Source organism: Arachis stenosperma, chromosome 2 (assembly GCF_014773155.1).
Source record: "Arachis stenosperma cultivar V10309 chromosome 2, arast.V10309.gnm1.PFL2, whole genome shotgun sequence".
Taxonomy (NCBI): Eukaryota; Viridiplantae; Streptophyta; class Magnoliopsida; order Fabales; family Fabaceae; genus Arachis; species Arachis stenosperma.
Genome location: NC_080378.1, coordinates 10754183 through 10780019, shown reverse-complemented (window position 1 = coordinate 10780019; position 25837 = coordinate 10754183). Strand labels below are relative to the sequence as shown.

At 38.3% G+C, this 25837-nt stretch overlaps 1 protein-coding gene across 1 annotated transcript in view; it reads right to left on the bottom strand.

The window, feature by feature from the left end:
* Positions 1 to 21904, bottom strand: part of LOC130961961 (uncharacterized) — a 46844-nt gene extending 24940 nt beyond the window's left edge. The window contains exons 1-3 of the mRNA XM_057888016.1: positions 21687 to 21904; positions 20505 to 20583; positions 19181 to 19279 (exon numbers count right to left, since the gene is read on the bottom strand). The gene's annotated coding sequence lies outside the window, so the exon portion shown is untranslated. The remainder of the gene's footprint in view (positions 1 to 19180; positions 19280 to 20504; positions 20584 to 21686) is intronic.
* Positions 21905 to 25837: the final 3933 nt, after the last annotated feature.

Here is a 25837-nt window from a genome sequence, read left to right as displayed (position 1 = left end):
AGGCGGCGGGGGTTTGTGGCAAGCTCTTGGACATCTTTGAGAAGGCTCCCCTCAGCTCTTTAGGGACGACCTCGAAGGTCGAGGAGCTAGAAGGGAGGCTTCGCTCATATCAGGAGCATGAGGGAGAGTTGAAGAAAGAAATTGCCAAGCTGAGGGAGGAGAGAGATAGCTTTCGGGAGAAGGGGAAAGCTTTGCAGGCCCAGTACAACATGGAGATGGAGTTGAGGAGAACGGCACAGGCCAGTTATCAAAGCTTATTCAAGGACCTTGTGTCCGTGAAGAACGATCTGTTGAACTCTCGGAAGGCATATGATGAGTTGGAGGACTCAATTGCTGATGGCGCCGAGGAGTCTTGGAGAATTTTCTTGGAGCAAGTCAGGGTCATTGCTCCCGACTTGGATCTTTCTCCTTTACATCCTGACAAAGTTGTTATTGATGGTGCCATCGTGGATCCTCCTGCCCCCGTAGTTGTTTCCGAGTCAGAATTGAAGACTCGTGGGCAGAGGATTATTGAGTCCCCTCCACGATCTAAGGACGCTCCGAGTTCTTCAGATGTTCCTCCGATCCCTTCATCTCCCATGGATGCTTCTGGTGCTCCTCCCGATTCTGGTGGTGGTGACCCGTCTGCTGTGAAAAAATGATCTTTGGCTATTTTGGGGGTCCGGCCTGTGGGCCCCCCATTTTTAAACTCTTTATTTATTTTGTTCTTGGTTGTGCAGTTTGAACAATTTCTTTTGGCCTTTTAAGGCCGTTAACAAAATATTTTGGCAAGTGCCCTTTTTGAATAAGGGTTTAGATTAACAAAATAAATACCCTTTTTTGGATAAGGGTTTAAGTTACCTTGTGCGTGTATGCTTTTCTAATCTTCTGAATTCCCCTTGACTTTTTCTTGAAAACCTTTCTTTTTGGCTTGTTTGTTTTTCGGAGCTTTTCGTTTAACGATTTTCGGGACATCCTTTAAACTTCTTCCTAGGTTTTCCTATCTCTTTTTGTTATCCCTTATACTCAACTTTGTTTTAGCGAGTTCTTATGACTTAGGTTATTTTTGCGATGCGTTTTTCTTCTATTCGGTTTTATACTCCGATTTATGGATCGAAGTGTTTCTGAGCTTTACTACTCGGGGTCTCGTTTCGACTTATGAGTCGGATTTGTTCCCGAGTTTTTACGATCAACTCGTATAACCTCTTTACACCGACTTGTACCTCGTCGTTTTATCCTGACGACCACTTAGGTCGATTCATGGGATTTTCACGTTTTGTCGAGCTTAAGTCGGCGCGTTTCGTAGAAAGACTTAGAAAAATAAAGAAGGATATTATAAGAGATATTGTGAATGAAAAAGATCTTTATTAATTGGGGAGGTACCTTCTTTTGCTACTAAGGGTCTTGATAGCCTATTTTCCCTTAGTCTCTACTATGATGCCTCGTTAAAAACCCTTCTCCAGAAAAAACCCTTTTGGGAAAAAATCATGAAGTTGGGAAAAGAGTACATCAGGGAGTAGAGTTCGCTTTTAACTGTAGTACCTTTTCATGTTACAAGCATGCCACGACCTTGGTAGCTCAGTGTCGTTCAGGTCGGTTACTTTATAATAACCTTTTCCTAAAACTTCATTGACTTTGTATGGTCCCTTCCAATTTGCGGCGAGCTTTCCTTCTCCCGATTTGTTGACTCCAATGTCGTTTCTGATTAAGACCAAATCATCTAGAGCAAATGTTCTTCGGATGACTTTTTTGTTGTACCTTGTAGTCATCCTTTGCTTCAACGCAGCTTCTCTTATCTGGGCATTTTCTCAGACTTCGGGGAGCAAGTCGAGCTCCTCTTTGTGTCCCCGTACATTTCCGACCTCGTCGTAGAGAATTACCATTGGGCTTTGCTCATTGATCTCTATTGGAATCATGGCTTCCACGCCATAGACTAGTCGGAAAGGTGTTTCTCCCGTGGCGGATTGGGGTGTTGTTCTGTAGGCCCATAGCACTTGAGGGAGCTCTTCAGCCCAAGCTCCTTTTGCTTCTTGCAATCTCTTCTTTAGTCCTGCCAGTATGACTTTGTTAGCTGCCTCAGCTTGCCCATTAGCTTGTGGGTGCTCTACCGAGGTAAACTGATGCTTGATTTTCATACTGGCTACTAAGCTTCTGAAGGTAGCATCGGTGAATTGGGTTCCATTATCCGTAGTGATGGAGTAAGGTATCCCATATCTTGTGATGATATTTTTGTAGAGGAATCTCCGACTTCTTTGAGCGGTGATGGTGGCCAACGGTTCTGCTTCTATCCACTTTGTGAAGTAATCTATTCCCACGATCAAGTATTTGACTTGTCCTGGCGCTTGGGGAAAGGGACCCAACAAATCCATTCCCCATTTTGCAAAAGGCCATGGAGAAGTGATACTAATGAGCTCTTCTGGTGGAGCCACGTGGAAATTTGCATGCATCTGACACGGTTGACATTTTTTCACAAATTCTGTGGCATCTTTCTGCAAGGTCGGCCAGTAGAATCCAGCTCGGATTACTTTTCTGGCTAGTGACCTTGCTCCGAGATGATTTCCGCAGATCCCGCTATGTACTTCCTCCAACACCTCGGTGGTTCTTGAGGTCGGTACGCATTTTAACAATGGTGTCGATATCCCTCTTCGGTAAAAGACATTTCTCACCAAAGTGTAATGCTGTGCTTCCCTTCGGATTCTTTTGGCTTCTTTTTCCTCCTTGGGGAGGATGTCGAATTTCAAGTATTCGACTAAGGGATTCATCCATCCGAGGTTTAAACCGACTACTTCAAGTACCTCTTGCTTATCTTTTGTCACTGAGGGTTCCTGGAGGGTTTCTTGGATCAGGCTTCTATTGTTCCCTCCTGGTTTGGTACTTGCTAACTTGGATAGGGCATCTGCTCTGCTGTTTAGATCCCGAGTTATGTGTTTGACCTCGGTTTCTGCAAAGCATCTAAGGTGCTCCAAAGTTTTTTCCAAGTACCTCTTCATGTTTGGGTCATTTGCCTGATACTCTCCACTTATTTGGGAGGTCACCACTTGCGAGTCGCTGTATATCATCACCTTTGTAGCACCGACTTCTTCTGCTAATTTGAGCCCAGCAATCAAGGCTTCATATTCTGCCTGATTATTTGAGGCTGGGAATTCAAATTTTAGAGAAACCTCAATCTGGGTTCCTCTTTCATCTACCAATATTATGCCTGCGCCGCTTCCCGTTTTGTTGGAGGATCCGTCTACATAGAGTTCCCATGTAGTCGGCTTTTCCTCTTGGTCTCCTGCGTATTCTGCTATGAAGTCGGCGAGGCATTGAGCTTTAATTGCTGTCCGAGTTTCATATCTCAGATCGAATTCGGAGAGCTCTATTGCCCATTGAACCATTCTCCCTGCAACATCCGTCTTTTGGAGGATTTGCTTCATGGGTTGGTTTGTGCGGACTCTTATTGTGTGAGCCTGAAAGTAAGGTCGTAGCCTTCGTGAGGCTGTCACTAAGGAGTAGGCAAACTTTTCAAGTTTGTGGTACCTTAGTTCAGGGCCTTGTAGGACCTTACTGATGAAATAGACTGGGTGCTGTCCGACCTCGTCTTCTTTTATCAGGGCTGACGAGACAGTCCTGTTTGCTACGGATAAGTACAAAACGAGGTCTTTCCCTGGTATTGGTCGGGTTAAGATAGGAGGTTGGCTTAAAAACTTTTTGAATTCCTGGAATGCCTCCTCGCATTCAGGAGTCCATTCGAACTGGCATCCCTTTCTTAATAAGGAGAATAACGGAAGGGATTTTAGTGCCGATCCTGCCAAGAATCTGGAAAGGGCTGCAAGTCGGCCATTGAGCTGCTGAACTTCTCTCAAACAAGTCGGACTTTTCATTTCTAGGATGGCTCTACATTTATCAGGATTGGCCTCAATCCCTCTTTGTGTTAGCATAAATCCTAGAAATTTTCCTGCCTCCACCGCGAAGGCGCATTTTGCCGGATTTAGTCTCATCCCATGCAGCCTTATGGTGTCAAAGACTTGTGAGAGTTCGGATAAGAGGTCGACTTCATCCTTGGTTTTCACTAGCATGTCGTCGACGTATACTTCCATTAAAGTCCCTAGATGGGGGAAAAACACTTTATTCATCAATCTTTGATATGTGGCTCCTGCATTCTTTAATCCGAATGGCATGACCACGTAGCAATAGTTAGCTCGGGGCGTGATAAATGATGTTTTCTCCTGGTCGGGCTCATACATCGGAATTTGATTATATCCCAAGTAGGCGTCCATGAATGACAAGTATTGGTACCCCGAGCTGGAGTCCACTAGGGTATCAATACTTGGTAGGGGATAAGGGTCCTTAGGACATGCCTTATTTAGGTCGGTATAGTCGACGCACATTCTCCATTTACCATTCTGTTTTTTGACTAGCACTACATTGGCTAGCCATGTTGGGTACTTGACCTCCCTAATAAAGCCGGCTTCCAGGAGCGCCTGTACTTGCTCTTCTACTATTAGGGCTCGTTCTGGGCCGAGCTTGCGTCTTCTTTGTTGTACAGGTCAGGATCCTGGATAAACCGAGAGCTTGTGGGACATGAGCTCGGGGTCAATCCCAGGCATGTCGGAGGCCTTCCAGGCGAAGAGGTCGGAATTATCTCTTAGGAGCTTAGTCAACCCTTGTTTTAGAGTTTCCCCTAGGTTGGCTCCTATATGAGTGTTTTTCCCTTCCTCTTCACCAACCTGTATCTCCTCGGTTTTTTCTCCCGGTTGTGGTCGCAGCTCTTCTCTGGCCTTTGCACCGCCGAGCTCTATTGTGTTAACTTCTCTGCCCTTTCCCCTTAGGTTTAGGCTTTTGATGAGCGGATAATTTGTATGCTTTTTGGCATTGTTTTTAGTATATTTTTAGTATGATCTAGTTAGTTTTTAGTATATTTTTATTAGTTTTTAGTTAAAATTCACTTTTCTGGATTTTACTATGAGTTTGTGTGTTTTTCTGTGATTTCAGGTATTTTCTGGCTGAAATTGAGGGATCTGAGCAAAAATCTGATCCAGAGACTCAAAAGGACTGCAGATGCTGTTGGATTCTGACCTCCCTGCACTCGAAGTGAATTTTCTGGAGCTACAGAAGCCCAATTGGCGCGCTCTCAACGGCGTTGGAAAGTAGACATCCTGGGCTTTCCAGCAATATATAATAGTCCATACTTTGCCCAAGATTTGATGGCCCAAACCGGCGTTCAAAGTCACCTCAAGAAATTCCAGCGTTAAACGCCGGAACTGGCACCTAATTGGGAGTTAAACGCCCAAACTGGCACTAAAGCTGGCGTTTAACTCCAAGGAGAGTCTCTACACGAAATTGCTTCATTGCTCAGCCCAAGCACACACCAAGTGGGCCCGGAAGTGGATTTTTATGTCATTTACTCATTTCTGTAAACCTTAGGCTACTAGTTTTCTATAAGTAGGACCTTTTACTATTGTATTAGGGAGCTTTTGATCATGTTTTATGATTGAACTCACTTTGGGAGGCTGGCCATTCGGCCATGCCTAGACCTTGTTCTTATGTATTTTCAACGGTGGAGTTTCTACACACCATAGATTAAGGTGTGGAGCTCTGTTGTACCTCGAGTATTAATGCAATTACTATTGTTCTTCCATTCAATTCCGCTTGTTCTTTATCCAAGATATCACTTGTTCTTCAATCTGATGAAGGTGATGATTGACGCCCATCACCATTCTCACCCATGAACAAGGTGACTGACAACCATTCTTGTTCTACAAGCATCTGAGGCTTAGTGAATATCTCTTGGATTCCTGATTGCACGATGCATGGTTGATCGCCTGACAACCGAGTGCTCGCCTGACAAACGAGCCAACCATTCCGTGAGATCAGAGTCTTCGTGGTAAAGGCAGGACTTGATGGCAGCATTCAAGAGAATCCGGAAGGTCTAACCTTGTCTGTGGTATTCTGAGTAGGATTCAATGATTGAATGACTGTGACGTGCTTCAAACCTGTAACCTACTGGGCGTTAGTGACAGACGCAAAAGAGTGATTCTATTCCGGTAGGGGAGGGAACCAAACCGGTGATTGGCAGTACTGTGACAGAGTGCGTGCATTAGCTTTCACTGCGCAGATGGGAGGTAGCTGCTGACAACAGTGAAACCCTACACGAGCTTGCCATGGAAAGGAGTAAGAAAGGATTGGATGAAGACAGTAGGAAAGCAGAGAGACGGAAGGGAAGGCATCTTCATACGCTTGTCTGAAACTCTTACACCAATGACATACATAAGTATCACTATCCTTATCTTTATATTATTTTCGTTCATCATCATATACAATTGAGTTTGCCTGACTAAGATTTACAAGATGACCATAGCTTGCTTCAATGCTAACAATCTCCGTGGGATCGACCCTTACTCACGTAAGGTATTACTTGGACGACCCAGTGCACTTGCTGGTTAGTTGTGCGAAGTTGTGTAATGCCATGGTATTGAGCTACCACGTTTGTGGAGCCATTACCGGGGATTATGAGAGTTGTGAAAAAGTATTGTTCACAATTTCGCGCACCAAGTTTTTGGCGCCGTTGCCGGGGATTGTTCAAGTTTTGAGCAAGCTTTTGGTAACAATGCCTGGGATTGTTCTAGTTTGGACAACTGACGGTTCATCTTGTTGCTTAGATTAGGTATTTATTTATTTTCGAAATTCTTGAAGATGAATTCTAGAGTTTCATGATGATTTGTTGAAATCTGGCTGGCTGAGAAGCCATGTCTAATCTGATTGGACCGAGGTTTCAACTTATCACCACAAGAGCTTGTTGATTTTCATCAATTGTGCTTTTGGAGCAGTGATCTGCTAAGGCTTGGCTGACCTTTGGTCATGTCTAGTGTTTTGGACCGAAGCTTTCTTTGAAAGCTTGGCTGGCTGTGAAGCCATGTCTAATTCCTGGACCGGAGTCTTAGACTAGCATTGCACTGATTCCTGGAATTCTCATTAAAAATTTTGATACCTTTTCCCACTTAATTTTCGAAAAATACAAAAAAATTTGCAAAATCATAAAAACCAAAAATATTTGCTGTTTCTTGCTTGAGTCTAGTGTCTCATCTTAAGTTTGGTGTCAAATGCATGTTTTTGTTATATTTTTCGAATCCATGCATATATTTCTCTGTTTTGATCTTTGAATTCTTTTGGCTTGAGTGTTTATGTGTCTCATATAGTGTCAGTAGTACACAAACTGCTAAGTTTGGTGTCTTGCATGCATTATTATTTGATTCTTGTTGCATTTTGATTATTAAAAATCCAAAAATATTTTTAATTTGTGTCTTTTCAAGTCAATGATACAAAGAATTGAAGATTCAGAACACACTGCAGAGGAATTATACAGAAAAAGCTGAGCATTCAAAAATGCCCAGTGAAGAAGGCAGACTGGCGTTTAAACGCCAGCCAGGGTACCTGGTTGGGCGTTTAACGCCCAAATAGGTAGCATTTTGGGCGTTAAACGCCAGAATGTATACCATTCTGGGCGTTTAACACCAGGATGGTGCTAGGGGGAAGATTTTGTTTTCAAAATCAATTTTTTTCAAGTTTTCAAAGTTTTTCAAAACCAAATCTTTTTCAAATCATATCTTTTCAATCAAATGTTTTCAAAATCAATTTCTTTCCTTTTTCAAAGATACTTACTAACAATTAATGATTTGATTGAACATTTTTTGCCTTTTCTATTAAGAAAGGTTTTATGTTTGAATCATATCTTTTCTTGTTAGGCAAGTCATTAATTTTTAAAATCATATCTTTTCAAATTGTTTTCAAATCATATCTTCTCAATCACATCTTTTTAAAACCATAACTTTTCAATCAAATCTTTTTAATCACATCTTTTTCAAATAGTTTTCAATCAAATCTTTTTAACTTCTAATCTCAAAATCTTTTTCAAAAATCACTTGATTTCTTTTTCACTTTTAATTTTCGAAAATTATCAATCAAATTTCCAAAATGTTTTCAAAATCTTTTAATTGAATTTTCGAAAATTTCCTTCCCTCCTTCCCACATCCTTCTATTTATGGAGTACCACTCCTTCTAAATGCACAATTCGAACCTTATCTAATTAAAGTTCGAATTATTCTTCTCTTTCTTCTTTCTATTTCTCTTTTCCTCTGACACTTAAAGGAATCTCTATACTGTGACATAGAGGATTCCACATTTTTTTTTTCTCTTCTCTTTCATATGAGCAGGAGCAGAGACAAAGGCATTCTTGTTGAAGCTGACCCTGAACCTGAGAGAACCTTGAAGCGAAAGCTAAGAGAAGCTAAGGCTCAACTCTCTTTAGAGGACCTGACCGAATTCTTCAAGGAAGAAGAACCCATGGCAGCCGAAAACAACAACAATGCCAACAATGCAAGGAAGGTGCTGGGTGACTTCACTGCACCTACTCCTGATTTCTATGGGAGAAGCATCTCTATCCCTGCCATTGGAGCAAACAACTTTGAGCTTAAGCCTCAATTAGTTTCTCTAATGCAACAGAATTGCAAGTTCCATGGACTTCCAATGGAAGATCCTCATCAGTTTTTAGCTGAGTTCTTGCAAATCTGTGACACAGTCAAGACTAATGGGGTTAACCCTGAGGTCTACAGACTGATGCTATTCCCTTTTGCTGTAAGAGACAGAGCTAGAATATGGTTGGATTCTCAACCTAAAGAAAGCCTGGACTCTTGGGAAAAGCTAGTCAATGCCTTCTTGGCAAAGTTCTTTCCACCACAAAGATGGAGTAAGCTTAGAGTGGAAGTCCAAACCTTCAGACAGAAGGATGGAGAATCCCTCTATGAATCTTGGGAAAGATACAAACAATTAATCAGAAGATGTCCTTCTGACATGCTTTCTGAATGGAGCATCATAGGTATTTTCTATGATGGTCTCTCTGAACTATCTAAGATGTCCTTGGATAGCTCTGCTAGAGGATCTCTTCATCTGAAGAAGACGCCTGCAGAAGCTCAAGAATTGATTGAAATGGTTGCAAATAACCAATTCATGTACACTTCTGAAAGGAATCCTGTGAAAAATGGGACTAGTCAGAAGAAAGGAGTTCTTGAGATTGACACTCTGAATGCCATATTGGCTCAGAACAAGATATTGACTCAACAAGTCAATTTGATTTCTCAAAGTCTGTCTGGAATGCAAAATGCACCAAACAGTACTAAGGATGCTTCATCTGAGGAAGAAGCTTATGATCCTGAGAACCCTTCCATGGGAGAGGTAAATTACCTAGGAGAACCCTATGGAAACACCTATAATTCTTCATGGAGAAATCACCCAAATCTCTCATGGAAGAATCAAGAGAGACCTCAACAAGGTTTCAATAACAATAATGGTGGAAGAAACAGGTTTAGCAATGGCAAGCCTTTTCCATCATCTTCTCAGCAACAGACAGAGAGTTCTAAGCAGAATACTTCTGACTTAGCAACAATGGTCTCTGATCTAATAAAGACCACTCAAAGTTTCATGACTGAAACAAGGTCCTCCATCAGAAATTTGGAAGGACAAGTGGGACAGCTGAGCAAGAAAATTACTGAACTCCCTCCTAGTACTCTCCCAAGTAATACAGAAGAAAATCCAAAAGGAGAGTGCAAAGCCATAGACATGGCCGAATATGGAGAGGAAAGAGAGGAAGAGGACGCCACTGAGGAAGACCTCAGTGGGCGTGTACCAATCTCCTCTGAGTTCCTCAATGAGGAACAATGGGAATCTGAGGCCCAAAATGAGACCATAGAGATTCCATTGGACTTACTTCTGCCATTCATGAGCTCTGATGAGTATTCTTCCTCTGAAGAGGATGAGTATGTCACTGAAGAGCAAGTTGCTAAATACCTTGGAGCAATCATGAAGCTAAAAGACAAGTTATTTGGAAATGAGACTTGGGAGGATGAACCACCTTTGCTCACCAAAGAACTGGATGACTTGTCTAGGCAGAAACTGCCTCAAAAGAGGCAGGATCCTGGGAAGTTTTCTATACCTTGTACCATAGGCACCATGACCTTCAAGAAGGCCTTGTGTGACTTAGGGTCAAGTGTAAACCTCATGCCCCTCTCTGTAATGGAGAAATTAGGGATCTTTGAGGTGCAAGCTGCTAGAATCTCATTAGAGATGGCAGAAAATTCAAGAAAACAAGCTCATGGACTTGTAGAGAATGTTTTGGTGAAGATTGAAGACCATTACATCCCTACTGATTTCATAGTCCTAGAGACTGGGAAGTGCATGGATGAATCCATCATCCTTGGCAGACCCTTCCTAGCCACAGCAAAGGCTGTGATTGATGTTGATAGAGGAGAGTTGATCATTCAAGTGAATGAAGAATCCTTGGTGTTTAAGGCCCAAGGACATCCCTCTATCATCATGGAGAGGAAGCATGAAGAGCTTCTCTCAAAACAGAGCCAAGCAGAGCCCCCACAGTCAAACTCTAAGTTTGGTGTTGGGAGGCCACAACCAAACTCTAAGTTTGGTGTTGAACCCCCATATTCAAACTCTAAGTTTGGTGTTGGGAGGTTCCAACACGGTTCTGAGCATTTCTGAGGCTCCATGAGAGTCCTCTGTCAAGCTAATGACATTAAAGAAGCGCTTGTTGGGAGGCAACCCAATGTTTTATAGATAACTATTTCCTTTTGTTATTTTATCTTTTTTGTAGGTTGATGATCATAAGAAGTCACAAAAACAATGAAAAAAGCAAAAACAGAATGAAAAACAGGAAGAAAAACAGCACACCCTGGAGGAGAAGAAGCTGGCGTTCAAACGCCAGTAATGCTAGCTGTTGGGCGTTTAACGCCCAGTCTGGCACCATTCTGGGCGTTTAACGCCAGAAAGGGGCACCAGACTGGCGTTAAACGCCAGAAAAGGGCAACAACCTGGCGTTAAACGCCAGGAATGGGCACCAGCCCGGCGTTTAACGCCAGAAATAGCTCAAAACGTGATTTTGAGCAACATTTGGTGCAGGGATGACTTTTCCTTGACACCACAGGATCTGTGGACCCCACAGGACCCCACCATCACTCTCTCTCTTCTTCCCCCATTCACCAATCACCTCAATACCTCTTCCCCAAAAACCCTTCACCTATCAAATCCCATCTTTCTCTTCACCACTCACATCCATCCTTCATAAATCCCCACCAACCTCACCCTTCAAATTCAAACCACTTTCCCTCCCAAAACCCACCCCTCATGGCCGAACCTTTACCCCCCTCTCTCCTATAAATACCCTTCTTCAACTCTTCACTTTCACACAACCTAAACACCCTTTCTTACCCTTCTTGGCCGAACACACCACCTTCCCCCTCTTCCTCATTTCTTCTTCTTCTACTCTCTTCTTTCTTCTTTTGCTCGAGGACGAGCAAACATTTTAAGTTTGGTGTGGTAAAAGCGTTGCTTTTTCATAACCATTTATGGCATCCAAGGCCGGAGAAACCTCTAAAAAGAGGAAAGGGAAGGCAAAAGCTTCCACCTCCGAGTCATGGGAGATGGATAGATTCCTCTCAAGGGTGCATCAAGACCACTTCTATGAAGTTGTGGCCTTGAAGAAGGTGATCCCCGAGGTCCCCTTTTCACTCAAAAAGGGTGAATATCCGGAGATCCGCCATGAGATCCGAAGAAGAGGTTGGGAAGTACTTACCAACCCCATTCAACAAGTCGGAATCTTGATGGTTCAAGAGTTCTATGCCAATGCATGGATCACCAAGAACCATGACCAAAGTGTGAACCCGAATCCAAAGAATGATCTCACTATGGTTCGGGGGAAATACTTGGATTTTAGTCCGGAGAGTGTGAGGGTGGCGTTCAACTTGCCTATGATGCAAGGAGATGAGCATCCTTACACTAGAAGGGTCAACTTTGATCAAAGGTTGGACCAAGTCCTCACAACCATATGTGAAGAGGGCGCACAATGGAGGCAAGATTCAAGAGGAAAGCCGGTTCAATTGAGAAGGCATGACCTCAAGCCCGTGGCTAGAGGATGGTTAGAGTTCATACAACGCTCAATCATTCCCACTAGCAACCGGTCCGAAGTTACCATAGACCGGGCTATCATGATCCATAGCATCATGATTGGAGAAGAAGTGGAAGTTCATGAGGTTATAGCCCAAGAACTCTACAAGGTGGCGGACAAGACCTCCACTTTGGCAAGCCCATCACCAAGAAAAGAATGGAGTACACAAGAGACCCCTCTCATCAAGAGATCCCTGAGATACCTCAAGGGATGCACTTTCCTCCACAAAATTTTTGGGAGCAACTAAACACCTCCCTAGGAGAATTGAGTTCCAACATGGGACAACTAAGGGTGGAGCATCAAGAACAATCCATTCTCCTCCATGAAATTAGAGAAGATCAAAGAATCATGAGGGAGGAGCAACAAAGATAAGGAAGAGACATTGAGGAGCTCAAGCACTCCATAGGATCTTCAAGAGCAAGAAAGAGCCGCCATCACTAAGGTGGACCCGTTCCTTGATTTCCTTGTTCTTTATTCTTCTGTTTTTCGAATTTTTATGCTTTATGTTATCTATGTTTGTGTCTTGTGATCATTAGTGTCTTAGTGTCTATGCCTTAAAGCTATGAATGTCCTATGAATCCATCACCTTTCTTGAATAAAAACGTGCTTAATTGAAAAGGAAAGAATTGCATGAATTCTGAATTTTACAATAGTTTAATTATTTTGATGTGGTGGCATTACTTTTGTTCTCTGAATGTATGCTTAAACAGTGCATATGTCTTTTGAATTTGTGGTTCATGAATGTTGGCTCTTGAAAGAATGATGAAAAAGGAGACATGTTACTGAGGATCTGAAAAATCATTAAGAATGATTCTTGAAGCAAAAAAAAAAAAAAGCAGTGAATACAAAAAAAAAGAGAGGAAGAAGGAAGCAACCGAAAAAAAAAAAAAAAGAGAAAGAAATAAGAGTTGTGATCCAAGGCAAATAAGAGTGTGCTTAAGAACCCTGGACACCTCTAATTGGGGACTTTAGCAAAGCTGAGTCACAATCTAAAAAGGTTCACCCAATTATGTGTCTGTGGCATGTATGTATCCGGTGGTAATACTGGAAGACAGAGTGCTTTGGGCCACAGCCAAGACTCAATAAATAGCTATGTTCAAGAATCATCATACTTTACTAGGAGAATCATTAACACTATCTGGATTCTAAGTTCCTAAAGAAGCCAATCATTCTGAATTACAAGGGATAGAGTGAGATGCCAAAACTATTCAGAGACAAAAAGTTAAAAGCCCCGCTCATCTAATTAATACTGATCTTCATAGATGTTTTTGGAGTTCATTGCATATTCTCTTCTTTTTATCTTATTTGATTTTCAGTTGCTTGGGGACAAGCAACAATTTAAGTTTGGTGTTGTGATGAGCGGATAATTTGTATGCTTTTTGGCATTGTTTTTAGTATATTTTTAGTATGATCTAGTTAGTTTTTAGTATATTTTTATTAGTTTTTAGTTAAAATTCACTTTTCTAGACTTTACTATGAGTTTGTGTGTTTTTCTGTGATTTCAGGTATTTTCTGGCTGAAATTGAGGGATCTGAGCAAAAATCTGATCCAGAGACTCAAAAGGACTGCAGATGCTGTTGGATTCTGACCTCCCTGCACTCGAAGTGGATTTTCTGGAGCTACAGAAGCCCAATTGGCGCGCTCTCAACGGCGTTAGAAAGTAGACATCCTGGGCTTTCCAGCAATATATAATAGTCCATACTTTGCCCAAGATTTGATGGCCCAAACCGGCGTTCAAAGTCACCTCAAGAAATTCCAGCGTTAAACGCCGGAACTGGCACCTAATTGGGAGTTAAACGCCCAAACTGGCACTAAAGCTGGCGTTTAACTCCAAGGAGAGTCTCTACACGAAATTGCTTCATTGCTCAGCCCAAGCACACACCAAGTGGGCCCGGAAGTGAATTTTTATGTCATTTACTCATTTCTGTAAACCTTAGGCTACTAGTTTTCTATAAGTAGGACCTTTTACTATTGTATTAGGGAGCTTTTGATCATGTTTTATGATTGAACTCACTTTGGGAGGCTGGCCATTCGGCCATGCCTAGACCTTGTTCTTATGTATTTTCAACGGTGGAGTTTCTACACACCATAGATTAAGGTGTGGAGCTCTGCTGTACCTCGAGTATTAATGCAATTACTATTGTTCTTCCATTCAATTCCGCTTGTTCTTTATCCAAGATATCACTTGTTCTTCAATCTGATGAAGGTGATGATTGACGCCCATCACCATTCTCACCCATGAACAAGGTGACTGACAACCATTCTTGTTCTACAAGCATCTGAGGCTTAGTGAATATCTCTTGGATTCCTGATTGCACGATGCATGGTTGATCGCCTGACAACCGAGTGCTCGCCTGACAAACGAGCCAACCATTCCGTGAGATCAGAGTCTTCGTGGTAAAGGCAGGACTTGATGGCAGCATTCAAGAGAATCCGGAAGGTCTAACTTTGTCTGTGGTATTCTGAGTAGGATTCAATGATTGAATGACTGTGACGTGCTTCAAACCTGTAACCTACTGGGCGTTAGTGACAGACGCAAAAGAGTGATTCTATTCCGGTAGGGGAGGGAACCAAACCGGTGATTGGCAGTACTGTGACAGAGTGCGTGCATTAGCTTTCACTGCGCGGATGGGAGGTAGCTGCTGACAACAGTGAAACCCTACACGAGCTTGCCATGGAAAGGAGTAAGAAATGATTGGATGAAGACAGTAGGAAAGCAGAGAGACGGAAGGGAAGGCATCTTCATACGCTTGTCTGAAACTCTTACACCAATGACATACATAAGTATCACTATCCTTATCTTTATATTATTTTCGTTCATCATCATATACAATTGAGTTTGCCTGACTAAGATTTACAAGATGACCATAGCTTGCTTCAATGCTAACAATCTCCGTGGGATCGACCCTTACTCACGTAAGGTATTACTTGGACGACCCAGTGCACTTGCTGGTTAGTTGTGCGAAGTTGTGTAATGCCATGGTATTGAGCTACCACGTTTGTGGAGCCATTACCGGGGATTATGAGAGTTGTGAAAAAGTATTGTTCACAATTTCGCGCACCAGCTTTCATTGTAGCACTTCCTTGCTAGCTTTTGATTTCCCCTTTACCGTTGCTATTCCCGCTGAGGTCGGGAATTTCATGCAGAGGTGAGGGGTAGATACCACTGCTCCGAGCCGATTAAGGGTAGTTCTGCCGATTAAGGCATTATATGCTGACCCCACATCGATGACTATGAAGTCTATACTCAGAGTCTTTGATTTTTCCCCTTTTCCAAAAGTAGTGTGAAGGGGTAAAAATCCTAGTGGTTTTATTGGCGTGTCCCCTAATCCATATAGGGTGTCGGGGTAGGCTCTTAATTCTTTCTCATCTAACCCTAGCTTGTCGAAAGCAGGCTTGAAGAGAATGTTCGCCGAGCTTCCTTGGTCTACTAGGGTTCTGTGGAGATGGGCATTTGCTAGGATCATAGTTATTACCACTGGATCATCGTGTCCAGGGATTATTCCTTGCCCATCTTCTTTTGTGAATGAAATGGTAGGAAGGTCGGGTGACTCTTCCCCGACCTGGTAGACTCTTTTGAGATGTCTTTTGCGAGAGGATTTGGTGAGTCCCCCTCCCGCAAATCCTCCTGAGATCATATGGATATGTCTCTCTGGGGTCTGCGGTGGTGGGTCTCTTCTATCCATATCATCTCGCTTTCTCTTTCCGTGACTGTCCGACTTTTCTATGAGATATCTATCAAGCCGACCTTCTCTAGCCAGCTTTTCTATCACATTCTTGAGGTCGTAACAGTCGTTAGTGGAGTGACCATATATTTTATGGTACTCGCAGTAGTCGCTGCGGCTCCCCCCTTTTTTATTTTTAATGGGTCTAAGGGGTGGCAGTCTTTCAGTGTTGCAAATCTCTCTGTATACATCCACTATAGACACTTTCAGGGGAGTATAAGAGTGATATTTCCTTGGCCTTTCGAGACTGAGCTCTTCTCTTTTCTTGGTTTCCCTTTCCCTCTCTTTTGTTGAGGGAGGGGGCCCAGGTCGTCCACTCAGGTCTCTTAGTTTGGCGTTTTCCTCCATGTTGATGTACTTTTCAGCTCTCTCTTGTACATCACTTAGAGAAACGGGGTGTCTTTTAGATATGGACTGTGAGAAGGGACCTTCTCTGAGCCCATTAACTAGCCCCATTATGACTGCCTCTGTGGGCAGGTCTTGGATCTCCAAACATGCTTTGTTGAATCTTTCCATATAGGCTCGTAAAGATTCTCCGACCTCCTGTTTTACTCCCAGGAGGCTCGGTGCATGTTTCACCTTGTCTTTCTGAATTGAGAACCTCATCAAAAACTTCCTTGAGAGGTCTTCAAAGCTAGTGATCGATCTCGGGGGAAGGCTACCGAACCACTTCATCGCTGCTTTCGATAAAGTGGTCGGGAAAGCTTTGCATCGCGTAGCGTCGGAAGCATCAGCTAGGTACATCCGACTTTTGAAGTTGCTTAGGTGATGCTTTGGATCCGTGGTTCCATCGTAGAGGTCCATATCAGGGCTTTTGAAGTTTCTCGGAACTTTTGCCCTCATTATGTCCTCGCTGAAAGGATCTTCTTCACCTAAGAGTGACTCTTCTTGTTCGTCGCGGGAGTTGTGATTCTTGAGGGAAGATTCCAGCTTTGAGAGTTTCCTTTCTAACTCTTTTCGCCGTTCCATCTCCTCTTTTAGATACTTCTCCGTTTCCTTTTGTCGCTCCCGCTCTTGTTCTAACTGCTCCAGGCGGCTGTGGACTAACCCCATTAGTTCAGTTACGTGGGATGGTCCGCCTTTTTCTGATTCTCGCTCGTCTGAGGGGTTTGCCTTCGGGTTTTTTACCCCGGAGGTGCCCTCTCTCTGCTGATCGTTAACCTCTTGGTGGAGGGTTAAGTCCACATTGTTATTACCTGCGTCCAGATTCTCTTCTTCGGAATCTGTTTCCGCATGGCCTTTTTCGTGGGATCTGTCCGCCATCAATGGATGATCTCTCGGGTCCCCGGCAACGGCGCCAATGTTACGGTGGGTAACCGGAGATTAATTGAACGAATGGCGTTGGCTGGCCCAAACGTGTGAAGGAGGAAGTTTCCGTCTGAGTATGCAGCTCGGGAGACTTCGTCCGACTTGTGTTCGCGAGTGAATGGGGGGTGGTACCTGCAAAGACACTCCGATGCCTAAGTTAGCAAGGGTGTGAGCAGGTCTAGAGAGTATTGGGCTTAGAGATACCTGAGGAGTGTCAGTGTATTTATAGTGGTGAGCCAATAACCACCGTTGGAGTAGTGCCATATCTTTAGGATGTTAACCGTCCCATTATCTTAGGGAGGTTAAGATATGGCTTTATGAAGCGGTTAGAGAGATTTTAGGGGCGGTTACTCATCTGAATGAGTGCTTATCTGCCAGTTAATCTCATGTCCGACTTCTTTAGAGCAAGTCGTAGTGGACACCGACTTCTTATGTGAAGGTCGGTGCTTAGCTAGACTTAATCTATCGGATTAGGCTTTTTAATTGGACCTGGGCCCTTATCATTGGACCAGGGTATGAACAGATACCTTACTTGATATGTCAACCGATCTTAGAAGCTGAATTGTATAAATACAAAACTGAATGTAAACTGATTTATATTTTTATAATTGTTAAGAAACACAATATTCATCAAATGATTAAAGACTAAAAAAGACTTTTATCCTATATAACTTATCCATTATATCTTTTTCTTTTTTTAAGTCTTTTCCAAAGAAATGGAAGAAATCCATAGCCTAATTATAGGCGGACTTCAGGGTTATTAACTTATTATCAAATGTTTCACAATACGTCACCAAAAAAAAAATGTTTCACAATAATATTTATTATGCATCGTTAGAATTTTTTTTCTTTACGTATATTTCAACACAGATAACTCGGTTACTATACGCAAACAAACGCATTTCTCGCCTATCCTTTCAAAAATTTTAATTATTTACACAAGAGGAGTGCTAGATCACTAATAAATTTTGTCATTTATAGTCATTATTAATATTTTTAATGGTGTAAAATTTCATCTAATGATACTGGATTATTCACTTTTTTTTTACTGATTAAATAGTGACTAAATTTTAATAAAAATACTGATCTCTTAAATTTTTTCTTTACACAATAATTAAGTTACCGTGTACAATGTCTCAAATTTCTTTTTCTTTGTTCAGTTTTTCATACTGCACCGTTAGGGTGTGTTTGGATTTGCGTTGGAGAAGAGAGAAGCGCGTTTGAGCTTCTTGAACGCTTCATCTTTGTGTTTGGCAACATTTTTATCCTCTAAACGCAGAAGTGATTTTCATCTTCAACCCACGTTTACCAAAAGCTATAAATTCTAGCTTTTCCATTTAACTTTTCACATTCAATTAAAATTATGTTCTATGTACCAATTATGTCCTTCATTATTCATATGTTTATTTTTTTTATGATATTTTTTCTAATACTCGTTTATATATATTATTGTTTTTTATAAAACTTCTAATTTTTTTGTTTATATGAACTTTTTTACTGTTATTGTTATTTCTTTTTTATATAGAATATTTTTTACTATGATTCTATTAATTCTATTAGAGTACTAAAAAAATATTAAAATTTATTTAAATATTTAAAAATAAAATTATAAGATAACATAAAATAATTATTTAAATTCATGTCCTTTTCTGTAATTTTTCATCTAAAAGTGATTTTGAATAATATAATCTAAACAATATTTAGTTTACTATAATTCATTTTGAATAAAATAGCCAAACATAAATCACGTTAATACTAACTCACTTTTGATCAAAATCAATTCTATAAAATCAATTTTATACAAACCTCAGTTTGCAAACGGTAATCCAAACACACACTTAGTACTTGCAGTGGCTAAACCCCACACTAGAAAAGGATTTGAGAATTGAATGGCGAATCATTGTGAGTTCTTTTATACTTAGTTACCTTCGAGCTTTCGCTAGTTTTGTGGTTGTGTTCTATTGCCTTTAAATTATGCACATCAAGTGATACTGCTAATTGAGGTAAATAATTCAAGTTCGTTTTCTGTGACCTACTTCGTTCGAGTCTTGATTGGCTTGCAAATCTAGAATATGTCATCCGCTTAGTTTGTTAATTTGGATCGGTGTTTAACTTTATCAAATTTTCTTAATTACAAAAAGAAAATGTAAAAAATAGAATAGAAAAAGAAAAAGAAAATTACCATCTGTATAATAAAGCAAAACCGCAATCACAATCCGCTACATACACACAACCGAGTTGAATTGAATTACGGCAGGTTGACTTAAACTTCGTGAGTCAGCTGTGAAATATAAAACAAAAGTCAAGATAATTTCATACTATATATACAAGATAAATTATATATATATATATATATATATATATATATATATATATATATATATATATATATATATATATATATATATGAACAATGTCGTGCACCCTCTCTTAATTGTTTTAATTTGAGCATAATTTGAGCATAGTGTAAGTTATAACTAGGAGTCACTGCTTGATTCATCAGTGGGTGTAATTTATAGGAGTGGAAATTCAGGTGTAGTCGACTTCAGGTGAAGTTGATAGTTGAGAGTTGTTAGATGAATATTTAATCAAATCAGTCAACTTCACGTAAAATCGACTCCACCTGAATTTTCACCGTAATTTAATTACCTATTAGTTGTACGTAATGCTATTTATGACTTGCTTGTATCATAAGCACTCATGTTTAGATGCCATGCGATGCAATACATATACACTCGCATAGGTAGTTACGTACTGTAGCGAATTAACTTACCTTTGAGTTTATTAGAAAAAGGAAAAAAAAAAAAAAAGTGGGCTCCAATTTGTGGAGAAGTAGCTCCAAGTCATTAGGTGGCTAAAGGTACAAAAAATAAAGTTGTCTGCCACTATTGAAAGAAAGTTATGAATTTTGTGGGTGACAAAGGTTTGAACGCGGGTCCCATGTTATCTTTTGACTATTTATTATTAGTAAACATTTGAGAAATAATTTTAGTTAACGACAAAAAAAAGGTGTAAAATTCTAATATTTAGATTAAGTCTTATTTTATTTTTAATATTTAAAATATTCTATTTTTATCTCAAAAATTTTATTTTATTTTATTTTTAATTAAAATTAATATTTTTTCAAAAAAATATTTTTAATAAAATTTTTATAAGTATAATTAAAAAATAAAATACTTTATTCTTAAAACTTAGAAATTTTACACTAAGTAGATAATTTTTTATAATTTTTTTTTGTCAATAACAATTTTTTTTTAAAAAATAAAAACAAATATTTTTAATCCAATTTTCTAAATATTTATTTATATGTTCTCACCAGAATAACCGATTAGTCTAAGAAGTAAGAACACACAAACTGGGATTGTCATTTTCTTTAGTTACAGATCAGCAATTCAGCATGTATTTACTGAATAAATTCTTATCTATACCAAGTATAGCAAACTTGTTATTTGTTAATATTCCCCCTCTCATTTATCCTTCCAGCCAAATACTAAAAGAATTACTACCTTCTTTCCAATTTTCTTCATCTCTCTCCTTCCTTTCAATTTCGTTTCAGACAACGAAGGATAAAGAGTTGCCTGGGAACTGAGGATAAGCAAGGCAAATTACATGAGCAGAACTCAACCATTAGATATGAAATAATTATGCTCATGAATAATCCTATATACATATAATACTAACACATTATATATTGTCCATAATAAAAAAATCAGAAAGGTAATAATACAATTTCAGGATTATTGAAGAACTACTCTTGTCAATTCTACAAAAGTGAAAGAACGTAATAAAAGTTTTAAAGTAGCTACATTTTTTTTAAGAAATATTAAGAACTAATATATTTCTTTTATATTTATTTTACATTTGAATCAGTACTAATGAATTCTTCTTTTTTCTTTTCACTAAAAATATTTGTCATTAGCCTTTTTATTACTTTTTTTTTTTTAATGTTCTATCATTAGATTTGCCTGTGTAAGAGAGTATCTTTTTTAGTGACAATAAAAGAGCAACACGAATCTAGGTTTATCTCCTCTTTAATTTTATAATCTATTCATCAATCCTTCTTATCATCTTATGTCACTCTTTTAGTAGTGTTTCCTTTCTACAAGCATGTCTCCCTCTTTTCTCTTTAATCTTTATACATTTTTAGAGATGGTTGGAATTTCAAACACAAGAAGAAAAAGGAGAAGGATTTTAAAAGTAGAGTGTAGTCTCTATTTTGTTCTTTAAATCTTTTCTTGCTTTCTAAAATATCAACTCACTAATTATACCGCGTAAATTTACATAATATCCATTTTAACACTCTCTTGTAAAAATATTATTTACACACCAATACAAAATCAGCTATTAAAATAAATCATTCATTTTCAATTTGTATTTATATTTTAATATATATTTTATATTAATAATCAATTTTAATAGATAATTTTAATATAATTATTTTTAGTAGTTGATTTTAGTATACGGTTAGCATAACTACTCTCTTATTATGCATGACCGTACCCTCTCAAAAGCAAGGGTACAGAACAAGATGGATGAACTGCAATAAATTAAGTAAATAATTTTAAAAAAGAAACGGTATAATAATCCATGCATGCTCCAATACTCCTTAACTTTTGAGAGATTAATTAATTAGTATAGAAAAGTCAAGATGGTATAAACAAGATCACAAGATATATAGAGAAACAAACCTCCATCAGCAGCTAGAAGCTCCTAATATAATGATGAAGGCAGAGAAGAGCAGCGTAAAGAAAATGGCTAGAGAGAATCCTGCCAAATTTCAATTAAGTTCCAAGAATCACTTCAACGCAGTGAGAATAACAACCTAAGGTTTATAGCAAAACTAGGGCAGAAAAAGTGAGGAATCATAAGAATTATTGTATCTGCTCAATTATTGATTAGTAATTATGGGGAGTAGGGACTGATTGGTTGTTGTTACGTACACAATGACTTGATGGTGGGGGTGATGATGATAGTGAGGTAATTTGTCATCATGTAATTATATTAGTGTTACTAGTCAAGTCCTATTTTATTAATTACAAATTCCTGATATTATACGATTTTCTCTTAATAAAATCAAATAATATAAATAAATAACAAAAATAAAATTGAAAAAGAAAGAAAAAAGAACAGTATACTAGTAAAGTACAGAAAATGTAAAATACTTTTGAAAGATTTATACAACAAAAATTTCTCAATAAATTTCAAATTGTAACAAAAGTATCCCGACATGAAAATTCTGTATTTACTTTAAGTCGGGATATTTTGTCATGATTTAAAATTTTTTAAATGGATATTTTTATCGTTTTAATTTATTGGAGATATTTTTATCAACGAATGAATTTTTTAAGGTTATTTTTATAGTTTATTCAAAAAAAAAGCAAAAAAAATAAAACAGAAAATAAACTATCAAAAATATCTCTAAATTATTAAATTATTGACACAAGTATCTTCCAAATTTGAACGACAAGAATATTTTCAAAATATTTTATAAGAAAAAAATAACCAAATCAAATAATTTTTAACAAGTGATAAATGATTTTTGTATTTGTCAAACTATTTATACATTTTATTTAAAATTTTGTGAGAATATTTAGATAAAAAAAGGAGAAGATTGCAATTTGATCATCTAAATTTTTAATTTAAAAAAATATTTTTGGCTATTTATAAAAAAAATGAAGAAAACTCACTTAGTGTAAAATCACCAAAATTTAAAGATAAAAGTATGTCATTTTTCTAATCATATTTACAAAAATTGCATCAAAAGCCAATTTCTAAATTCTTTATAAAGAATATATATTTAATGGTTAGGTATTCTTGTCACGTTTTAAAATATTTTAAAAAAGATACTTTTGTTAGTAATTTCATAATTTAGCACATTTAATTTATTTTGTGATTTATTCTAAGAGTTTAATTTTAATATATTGACGGTATAAAATATTTTATGTAGTTATTTAATTATATATGTTTTTTTTTTTGTGATTATTCATGCGATTAATGTAAAAAATAATTATTTTTACTGATGTAACATTACATAATTAGATAAACGTGTAAAATTATTTTATACTGGTAGTATATTAAAATTAAATTTTTACTCTAAAACAAAACAAAACAAAAGTGCATAATCCCGTGCATGATGTATTTTTACAATCCATAATGTTAGAGAGACGAAAAAATAGAATTTGCCTTATTTAATATTCATTAATTGTCGCAATAATTAATAAATGTTAAATAAGACAAATGATGATTGTTTTTGACTAATTTTCTTTAGTTACTAAACATTTTTGTTTTACAATTAAATTGCATGTACACAGTGGCGGAGTTTAAAATAAAATTTGGGGGGTCAGATAGAAGATAATTGTCAAGATGCTTTTGATATAAAGCCCATTTAAGATAAGCTCGTCTAACCTCATCTCTTTGATTTGGGTGATATTGCCAAATTTGAAGCCCTTTTTCAGTGTCTCGTTCTAAAGAATTAAGGTCAAACTCATCAGATACAACTCTTTGAACTTTTGAAGGTTGTATCTCACTTTCTTCGTGATTCATTAAAGTAGAAGAACTATCTACAAGTGTTGATATTGTAAAAATTATATGTTCTCCTTCTTGAATATTAGTGTAGGAGATGTTTGTCTTGAGACTAATATGGGAATGAAGCTGCTACTCAAAGATGTTAGACACGCTCCAGATGTTTGCTTGAATTTAGTTTCACTTAAAAGGCTTGATAATGAAGGCTTTGTAAACACTTTCGGCTTTGGACAATTGAAGCTTATTAAAGGCAACTTAGCAGTGGTGGCTCGAGAAAAAGGTACTTCAAGTTTGTATGTGATGCATGCCATGATTGCAAGAGGTAGTGTGAATGCGATTGAAAGTAAAGAAGTTTGTAACTTGTGGCACAGACGACTTTGTCATATTAGTGAAAAAAAAACTTAGTTACTTGGCTCGAAAGGATGCTTTTTCCGGTTTGCAGAATGCAGAATTGGAGAAATATTTTCATTGCATGGCTCGCAAACAAAGAAGATTATCCTTCAAAAAGTATCAACCTTCAAGAAAATCAGACTTCTTGAAATTGGTGCACTCCAATATTTGTGGTCCTTTGAAGGTATGGTCTTTTAGTGGAGCTATTTACTTTATTACTTTTATTAATGATTATTCAAAAAAGCTTTGGACTTATGCTTTAAAAACAAAGAACCAAGCTTTGAAAAAGTTTAAACAATTCCAAACTTTGGTTGAGAGGCAAACAGGTAAAAAGTTTAAATGTATTCGCACTGATAATGGTGGTGAGTATTGTGGACCATTTGATGAGTATTGCAAGCAGCAAGGCATTAGGCATGAAAAGACACCTCATAAAACACCTCAGTTAAATGGTTTAGCAGAAAGGATGAATAGAACATTGATTGAAAGAGTTAGGTGTATGCTTACAGAAGCTAAGCTACCTAAAGTCTTTTGGGGGTGAATCGCTACTTACAGCGGCTCATGTGATTAATCTAAGTCCTACAATTGCTTTGGACAATGATGTTCTAGATCATGTTTGGTCGGGTAAAAATGTCTTTGATGAATAGATTTTTGATGGTTTAGAATTTCACAAATGAAATCTCGTTGCAAGTATAGTTTCTAAACCAACACTAATCCTTTCATACAAAAATTTGTTTGTCACAAGTAACAAACCCCTAAAATCTATAAACCGAAGTATTGAACATCAGGTTGTTCTCCCTAGAAATTGCAATAAAGTGTTCTTGTTATTGGTTATGAGATATTTTGGGGTTTTTGAGATTTTAGACAAGAAATATAAATGGCAAAGAAAATAAACTAACAACTAACAAAGCTCTTGGCAAGATATGAGAACTAGAAGTCCTATCCTAGTTATCCTCCTCAATTGTGACCACAAATTGTTCATTGCTACCACTAAGTTAACCTCTAACCAAGGAAGAAAGTCAAGTGGATGAATTAACTTGATTCCACAAGTCCTAGCCAACTCCCAAGGGAAAGACTAGCTTTAGTGGTATCCAAATCAATTAGCAACTTCTAATTATCAATCAATAAAGGAATTAGATAACTCAAGCGTCACTAATTACTCTACCTAGGCCAAGAGAAATAAAATATATACTAAAATACAACCAAGTATTTCATCAAACACTTGGAAGGTACAAAGGAAAAGCATAGTAAATTGATAACAAGAGTAGAATCTAACAACAATTGAATGTAAGAAATCAATAACAACAATCAAAAGGAACACAATTATTATGAATTACCTCAAATGGAATTGGAAGAAAGTAGAAGAGACAAGAGTAGATCTACAACAAAGTATTAGAACAACATAAAGGAAATTACAACAAAAGAATAGAAGAATGATGATTGCAACAACAAGGAATTGAGAAGAAGAAGTAGAAGAAAGCATGAATGAAAACCTAGATCTAAGAACTAAACCTAATTCTAATCCTAATCCTAATTCTAGAGAGAAGTTAGAGCTACTCTCTCTAGAAACTAACTCTAACTACTTCTAAAACTTAAACTATGACTAATGATAAAAAGTTTGTTGATTCCCCTTCAATCCTTGGCTTAAATAGCATCAGAAATGAGTTAGATTGGGCCCACAAGGCTTCTAAAATCGCTGGCCACGAGTTGCATTAAGTGAATCATGTGCCACCATCGACGCATACGCGTACAGTATTCGTACGCATCCTTATACATGTAGCAACAATGGCAAATCTTATATTGTTTCGAAGCCCCAGATGTTAGCTTTCCAACGCAACTAGAACCGCCTCATTTGGATCTTTGTAGCTCAAGTTATGATCGAATAAGTGCGAAGAGGTCAGACTTGACAGCTTTGCAATTCCTTCATTTC